Below are 9135 nucleotides of genomic sequence, written 5' to 3' on the forward strand. Positions count from 1 at the left end.
GAATCTCTTGCTCAAACTTACTAAGCATAAATTGCTTACTCCGTTTTCTCTATTTCTCTGTTTTATAGATTTTGCTCGTTAGCTATCGGATTCAGGATCATCGAAGTCGAAGTCATCCACACTATCAAAGCCCCCATTTTGGTACAATTTTGGTTGAACATTGAATGGCATGTATAGGACTACCTTTTTGTTGTAGGTCATGTACCTTTTGGTTTGTGTAAACTTGGATAGCCGTGCGAAAATGGCTCATATACGTTTTTAGCATAATACTATAATCGTTTGTATGTTGATCATTATGAGGTATGATATTGTTTTGAAACGGTTAGCCATTGGAATGGTTAATCATGATCACTCTTTGTGCTATGTATGCAAAAAGGGCCAATTGAATCATGAAATCATGAAATAGGTAAAGCCTACCTTAAAGGCAGATACTGACAGCAGCAGTGATGTTGATGTGAAAAATCACTAAAAATAGTAGGAATGGTATTAAATAGTGAATAAATTATGTAAATGAACTTGGATGAATCTACTTTCATATGGAAGAAACCAAAAGGTCATATGAGTTACATGTTAAGAGATATTAAAGTTCTCGTGAAACAGGGCCAGAACAGTTTCTGGATCCCCTGTTCCGACTTTGAAAATTCATTTTAAATTAACCAGATATAAGTAGGAGTCATGCCATATATTTATAGATTCCTCTCTGAGTCTAGTTTCTATAGAAACAAACGGCATCAGTATTGAAGCCCTGTACAGGGAGATATCCAATTCGTAATGCACGAAGGTCAGTGTAGTCGATCCCTGCAACAGGGGAGACTTTAACTAATAAACTGTACTAATTGGCTTGACCAAAAATTCTAGAAAAAAATCTGTAGATGGACATATGAGTCTAGTTTCAGGGAAAAATTACGAAACTAATTTTCGAGCTTTCAAACTCAAGATATGATTTTTAAGGCGACAGTGATGCAGTAACCAGCTTGTCTGGAAATTTCTAAATGGGCTGTGAAAATAGTTAAGTCTGTGTGCACCTTGTGTCCGATTCCGGTAACGGACTCGGGTACGGGGTGTTACGCGGGCCATACGGGCGTGTGTCCTCTATATTTTGTAACATTTTCTAAGTATTCCAAAAAATTTCCTGAGTTATCAGTTTAGTCCCAAACCACTATTAAAGCATGAATTGGGCCTGGTAGGCTCGTATTAGGGACAATGTGATTGTTTATGAATGACTTGTATCTGGAATTGGAAAATGTATGAGAAATGTATGATTGATTATGAAATAAATCCAATAATGCTCTGTAACCTTATTCCGGCGACGAATACGGGTTAGGGGCGTTACTTAAAATCATTTTATATTAAATAATAATTAAAGTTATATTTATGATGATAAATTTTAATTATTTATTAAATTATTGTATAAAAATAAAATTTTTGACACGTGAAGTTTGACACATAGGAATTGGGTTTGTTTTGATGCAACAAACCTCCAAATCATAGAAGTGAAAGGAAGATAAATTTGTTCTTTGTTGGACTTGATTTAGTTCATCCAATTTAGTAAAACAAAAAGAACAAGATTACAGTGAGAAATTAGCTTTTCATTTGAGGTGCTGTTTTTCTACCGGTAGCTTTAGTTTGAGTCCAAAATGGAATCAGTATTGAGACGAGAATTTTTAACCACACCTCATATCCAAACAGTGCAATAAAAATGAATATTCTCTTTATATTCTATCTCACCGTGGGTATTTTGTATCCAAAGAGAGCCTTATGAATATAAGAATACACGAAGGATCGTCTAGGTTAAATACTAGTTACCTTCGGGTCATTCGCTGACTATTACCCTTTAAATAAGACGAGTGAAGGAAATTCGGAACTCTAACTTATTAAGTTTCAGATGATCATCATCTTCTTTATAATAATTTCATGTACCTATCAATTTGAAAGAAAAGGAAAATTCTTAAAACTTTATCCTTTCATGCTCCATGTCTTTTAAATCCAATTGTAAATCATGTGATGGTCAAATCATGTCTGCCTGCCTGCAGAAAAAGTTAAGGTTTAGATGGAGAAAAGAAAACTCAGGAAATAAGAAAAAAATTACAATCCCCACACAAAACATGAACAACATCGTCAAAGACAACATGATTACATTCTAACACCAAATGATTTCAATGAAAAACGACTCATTAACGCTTTCATTTAACAAAATCATTTAAGGTATATTTGTTTGTTTGAAAATGGTTTTGAAAATAATTTTAAAAATAATTTATTTTTTAAAAATAAATATTTTTAGTATTTGAATGAATTTGTATAAAATATTTTTTATTATTTTATAGATTTCTTAAAAATATTTCATAAAAAATTTTAAGGAAAGAAAAATAAATTTGATATTTTCTTATTTTTTATTGTTTAATTGAGTTTATTTTATATCTATAAATCTATATCGACATTGTTTTTGCATATATTAAAAATAATTTGTTAAATTCAAATTCATTATAATGTTATTTTTAGTTACATGACTATCAAGTGAGTATTTTTATTTAAAATATGACATCAACAAAATTGACAAAAAATTTAACAATGTCATCAATTGGACTTGATTTTCAAATATGAAAAGTAGAGGACAAAATTCTTGAAAATAAAAGTATAAAGACTAAATTGCAAATTTGTGAATTGCAAATTTGTGAAAAGTACATAGACTTATGACATATTTTAATATTTATTTTTCAAATCTGAAAAGTAAAGAGATTAAATTATTAAAAATAAAAGTACAAAGACTAAATTGTAAATTTGTGAAAAGTACATAAACTTATGACATATTTTAACCTTTATACTACAAAAAATTATTATTAATATATTTATAATTCTAATAAATATTTATTATTAAAATATTAATATTGAATATTTTCAATAATATGTGAAGAATATTATTTAAATATTATCATTTTAAAATTTTATTATTAAAATAAAATTGAATTATTAAATAATTTATTAAAATAAAATTATATTAATTATATTAATAACTTATTATATGACTAAATATAAATAATTAAATATTTATGTTTAATAATATTAAAATATGATATTTTATATTAATATTTTAAACATTTTTAAAAATAAAATAAATTTTATTATCAATATAATAATATTAAGTTTGATTTAAGTTAATTTTATATAAAAATAAAATTATTTATAGAGCACTTTTTTGGAAAAATGACTTACGTTTTTTAAAAGGATAAGTTATTTTATAGGAAACATGAATTATTTTACGTTGACCTCTAAGTCATTTTCCGTTAGTAAAATTATTTTTGTGAAAAAATAAAATATACAAAATATATTTCCGTAAAACTTTTTACGTGTAAACAAATGGACTAAAACCACCAAAAGAACACTCATGAGTTGATATGATAAATAGGTCTCTTTCATTATTTAAGTATCTAATTTTTTATCAAAATAGATACTTAAAATATCAACGATTTATCTTTGTATAAAACTTTCAAACTTATTAAATTATAACAGATGACTTTAAAATATTTAAAATTAAAATTCAATAAAATTAATTAAAAATAAAAATATCATCTCTCTCTTCCCTCTCCTTATCTTTCTTTCTTTTTCTTCATCTTTTTAGCCATGTGTGAAATAAAAAGTCCGATAAAAACAACCTGTCATGCTCTCAAAAATGGAGAAAATAAGGGTTTTCTTTTCCTTTCGTATTTTGAGTTCTTAATATTGAAAATTGAGGTCTGTTTTAATGGTAAGAAGATGAGAATTTATTTTAATATTGAAAATGGAAATTCGTTTTAATGAGAGAAATTTGAGGTAAAGTTTATTTTAAAATTTTTGGAGAAGATGAAAGTGGAAGAAGAGATATGAAGAGATTATTTTTAATTTTTTTATTGAATTGATTGGTTCAAAGATTTTTTCAAAGGATTTAACTATTGACATCTAAAAGTGATAATGAAATAAAATTTTGATAAAAAAAATTATACGTACATAAATGAGACAATTTAGATAGTTTAAGTACCTATTTCTCATATTAACCAAAATTAAATATAAAATTTTCATTTCAGTCCCATTCATACATGTCAAATAAAAAATAAGAAGATAGAGGCAAATTTTAAACATATCCCTAAAAAGGATGATGTTGGAGATGGGACAAGAGAATTTGATTATGAAAATAACCCAAATTAATCTACATTGATCAGCCTTCTTCCAAATGGGAATTGGATGGATGGACCATCCCGGCCCCAGGAAATACAGGAAAGATCATCATACTTTACAATGCTGAGATCTTCCTAGTTAAAATACAAAATAACTTTTTTTGTGTGCGGAATAAAGGAGGGCAGTTAGGCCCTAACTATTACAACAGTATAGGCGATGATGAGGTACCCCTATATCATCATTCTGCAAAATCTGGTTTATTCCTTGAGGGGAACTTCAAAATTGTAAAATCTACGGACGTCTATGTTTAATTCTCATGATTTATTCTGTAGCTAGATAATTCTTCCAGTCAAGTTCAGACCTTCTATTGTCTCCCCCATTGAGTTTTTTTTCTTTATTGTAATTTAGGTATTCACCATCAACAACATAATTATTCTTCTCATAAATACTTTTTAAAAATTAAACGATTAACCTTAAAATATTTTCTATTTTTATAAGTGATCATTTAATAAAAAGTTAAGATAGAAAATTATAATATTATACTTTATTATTCCATATTTATCATTGACAGGTCATCACATTTCACTAATAATCTTCTAAATCCACTATTCCATGCAATTAGTACCCCATCGAGAATCCTCCAAAATTCTACTTGCAAGATCAAGCACCGTCTGATGTCTCGACCACTCCATTTGGGTTTAATCTTACCCATCCTTCTCCAAGAAAGGTCAATCTTATCATATTAGTTCAATTATGTGATCATAATTGTTAAATTATTTTATGAAAGTTATAATAATTTTAATGAAGATTAAAAATTATTATTTATTTTAATGAAGTATTAATATGTGATTCACTTTCAATATAATAGAAACTTATCCTTGTAATAAAAATTCCAACTTTTAAGTGTGAAATTGTTTGTATTTTTATTTTAAGAATCAACTTAATTCAATTGATAATAACATTATTACTAATGTAGGAAACTGTTCGAATATACTGAAGCGCATTATTATCCAAGTGAGAAGCAATTGAGATAATTTCAAAAATTCTGTCAAAATAATAAATATGATTAAAATTTATAATAAAATTATTAAAAAAATTAACTTCAAGGGGGCCATCAAGGGATAGGCACGTGGAAGATTCTCATTCCATCAAATTATAACAATGAGATAATAATGACAAAAATATTATGGCACTTGTGTTTGTTAAAGACGGTGCAATGTTCAATCATGGCCCTGAGATGCAGCTACTGGATTCCTCAAAAACAGACAGACTCGGAGAAAAAGCTCTCATCCATATTGGGTATAGTGTTCCTAAGCTTGGAGAGTAAAAGAGATGATACGAAAATACAAAATGGAGCTGAACCAAAGTTCATCCATTTTATGTGATGAGGAGAATTGTTCTTTCTCTTCCATCTTCAGAGATACGTGTTGGAAAAAGGAGAAGAGCCATCAATGAGGGACAGAGCAGTGCGGCACTTGGCATTCACTGGCCCTTGGGAGGAGAGCACTAAGGGGAAAGAAACCAATAACAATGAAAAGACCTAAACCCCACTTCACCTATTTTATGTGCGCTAGTGTCTCTTTTCTTTTTTGTGTTAAAAATAGGGTTTCATGGAAAGTCAGCATAAAAAGAGATATTTCGATCTTTCGTGTCATTACCATCGGGAAAAGACCCTAGCTCGTTGCCTTCTCTATCCTTTCTCCAAAGATTTCTGTTTCTTTATGGGGTTGTATTTTACTCAAACCTTGCTATTCTGATACTGGAAATATGCTCATAACGGCCATCAAACTTTTACAAAATGTGGCAACGTATAACAGATTCGATTCGCCTCTAATTTACTTTTCACTTTCACATCGCTTAGATTCACCTCCACCTCCATGCCTCCCACCTATACAGCTTTTAATTTTTATTAACTTGATTTGTATATATTATTCATTTAACTCCTTTCATTAGGTACATAGAACACGATGATTATCCCTGAAGAGAATTGGAAAAAAACCATGTGAAGAGTTCCACCAGAAAGGATGAACAAAGAAAGCAGTGATTTCACTTCGCATCCACCAAAACCATAATCAAATACACCGCAACACCACATGTACTAATGTAAACTACGTTTCCACTCTGCCAAGGAGTACATGTCGGAAGGAATACAGAGGAGACATTTATAACCGCCAAAGACAGCTTAGAACAAAGACGAGTGTGCCACAGATTTGCAAATCTAGGGTACAACATTTAAAAACAACATAAAGGGATATATTGGTAATTGGACATGTAACTGGGGACACATGTCTAGGAACTTGTTGCAGTTAGAAAACAAGACCCAAGAAGGTTTCGTCGTAGAGCGTGAGCTTTACAAACTTATCCGGCCACGCGTTGCCTTTCCTGAGAGTCTAAACTTGAAACTTAAACATCAGCTTCTAATAATAAACCCTAAAACTCCTGCTCTCCAGCTTCCCGAGATCTGCTCATATAACCTGTGAAACTAAAAATAACGATCAATCCAACCATCTAAAACACAACCTATATCCATATGGTTGACAAATTGGATTACCCTTGCCAGGATCTTTCAGTTAAAAAAGACGGCGGTCTAAAAGAACAAACCTCAGCCCCATTGGGGAAACTGCCTTGATAAACATCACTGATAACCCACTTGCCATGGCTGTGATTAAGAAATTGGGATAAACCAGATATATGACCATTAATTATACAATCAGTAACCCAATATCACTTCAGGATTAAAAGTACTTTGAATTGCTATTAATGTGACAAAAGGAAGTATTCAGTGTCAATAAAAAGCACACATGATAAACCTTGAGCTAAGGACTCTAGATGTTTATTGAAGTTACATAAACTAGACGAAAGATCTAACGAAATTAGAAGGGTTTAGATAGATAAAATAACAGAAGAGGGAGCTCCCTTCAGTCCAAGCACAGGAAGTTGAGGATTCAATTTGTCTCCCGCATCATTCACTCATTTACTGGGTATCTTTCGCTGATCCCTTCTAACTCAGTATTTGGATGAATGAGTCGGCAGCTAATTAAATCCCACTGCTACCCATGAGTGGACTGAAGGAAGCTCTCTTATCTATTAGATCACCAAAGAAAACAACTCATAAACAAACTGCATACATACTGATAGTACCTAAAATAGCCAGTTTAATTACACAGATTTATGATTCTATTTTGACATCAATTTATAAGATAAATTAAAATGGCCCTGGCCCAAGTAACCCTAGAGAAAACCAAAATAAAAGGATGAGTTAGATAGGTCCTTCAAAATTTCAGAAGCACTTGGGGAGAGAAACTTCTCCAGTGTGACATGTCGACATGGATCATGGGTAAAGGTGGGTGGAAATGGAAACTGCTCCTACAACCAAGGGTAAGAGAAAGAAGGGATGATAGGTGATAATGAAAGCGACTGCTCAAGAGGAAGATCTTACGAAGGAGAGTCAAACAGAGAGGATGAAGGCTATGAGCTAGAAGAAGGGGGAGCCTCCACCATTTTCTCTTTGGTATTTGCTCTTACGTTTCTATCACTGATCACTACACTAAAATTCATCGCAAAGCATCTCATTGATCTGTAAGTGGAAGGCCACGGCTTTATATAAGCTGAAAAGGAAATGGCATTGCTCAACAAAAAGTATAATTACATTTAAATAATAACAGGTAATAATAATGCCATATACTAAATATAAACAAAACAAAAGGAGGGACTTATTCCTTTCCTTTTCCTTTTGTTGTTTATTTCTCATTGTAGAACTCTTATCCCAGGCAGGCTCCCACAAATCTTTTGTATTATGATTTTTTGAAGGCCCATCACTTCCCTGCTTTGCTATATGCCTTATTTTTCTAATTTTTTTAAGTCATAATGTTATATGATTTGATGTATTTATACAGCATTGGGTATACTCGTCTTTGTTATTTCATATAGATTTTTACATCCAAGTATAAAGTTAACTTCATATTTCTCCATGAAAACAAAATTTTAATTTTAATTTGTTAGTATGAAAACTAGAATATACTGTTCTGTTGTGGGTGGAAATTGATTGTATAGTAAGAAAGAAGCCAGCCCTTGAAAGTTGAAGCAACTTTTTTCACTTCTAATTAGCTTAAGCAAAGCCGAATAACTCGTTTTAGTTCCAACTTCTGATATTGAAACCGAAAGCTAAAGGTAGGAAATATCAGTAGGTCTATGAACGGTGCATATTCGTATCCATTAGTCCATAACTTGATGTTTCAATTTGACAGAAAGCAAAAGGGTTTAGGTTTAGGTTCAGGTTCAGGTTCAGGTAGATAGACTATACACTATAGAGATTTTAATTTATTTTTTTTAGGAAAAACTTGAAAAGATGGAAGTAAACTGGTATAGAAACCCTAAAAGATTCCTGGAAAACCTACAATCATAGCTAGGGTTTTCCCGATTATACAAGGCAACACTTTGTTCTAGCAAAGGTACAAACCTAATTTTGAGTCATCACCTTTTCTTTTCATTTTTTTCCTCTTAGTGTTGGCTAACCAGGAGAGTCTTGATTAAGTTTGAAAATAAAATTTAAGGCAAAAACTCTCCCGACCATAAAAATTTGATTAAAAGTCCTGTTTCAAATATTTAATAAATCACAAGGTTTAAACTAGAAACATTAACTAAAGAGACAACTCGATTTAACCATCCAAAAAAAATTGGTAATGATGACTCATTTTAAACTTCCCAATTCCTGTTATTTTATGAGTCAGAGATGCAATTCAAACCCTTCCAATTGCATATTTTTAATGCGTGAAATTAGTAGTATTAGCATTTAGATATATATTTATATGGCTTACTTTGTGGAAAACAGATTTAATTAATCTTAATCTCTTTTTAGCACATGCCTTGCAACAATGCAGGAATTTTGGTTCATAAAAAGTTTAGATATATAATCAAACATGATTCAGATAAGCCAGTTACAGAGTTTCAGGCTTTGTATGAAATCGAAATTGAAAGTACAGACTG

The 9135-nt window shown here is 30.8% G+C and overlaps 1 long non-coding RNA gene across 1 annotated transcript; it reads right to left on the reverse strand.

Annotated features, from left to right (window-relative positions):
* Positions 1-6046: 6046 nt before the first annotated feature.
* On the reverse strand, positions 6047-7810 carry LOC128279422 (uncharacterized). The gene is made up of 2 exons (XR_008269560.1): positions 6751-7810; positions 6047-6623 (listed from the first exon to the last, which is right to left on the reverse strand). It is a non-coding gene; the product is annotated as an uncharacterized LOC128279422 (long non-coding RNA).
* Between the last annotated feature and the right edge of the window lie 1325 nt (positions 7811-9135).

This window comes from Gossypium arboreum, chromosome 8, assembly GCF_025698485.1.
Source record: "Gossypium arboreum isolate Shixiya-1 chromosome 8, ASM2569848v2, whole genome shotgun sequence".
NCBI lineage: Eukaryota > Viridiplantae > Streptophyta > Magnoliopsida > Malvales > Malvaceae > Gossypium > Gossypium arboreum.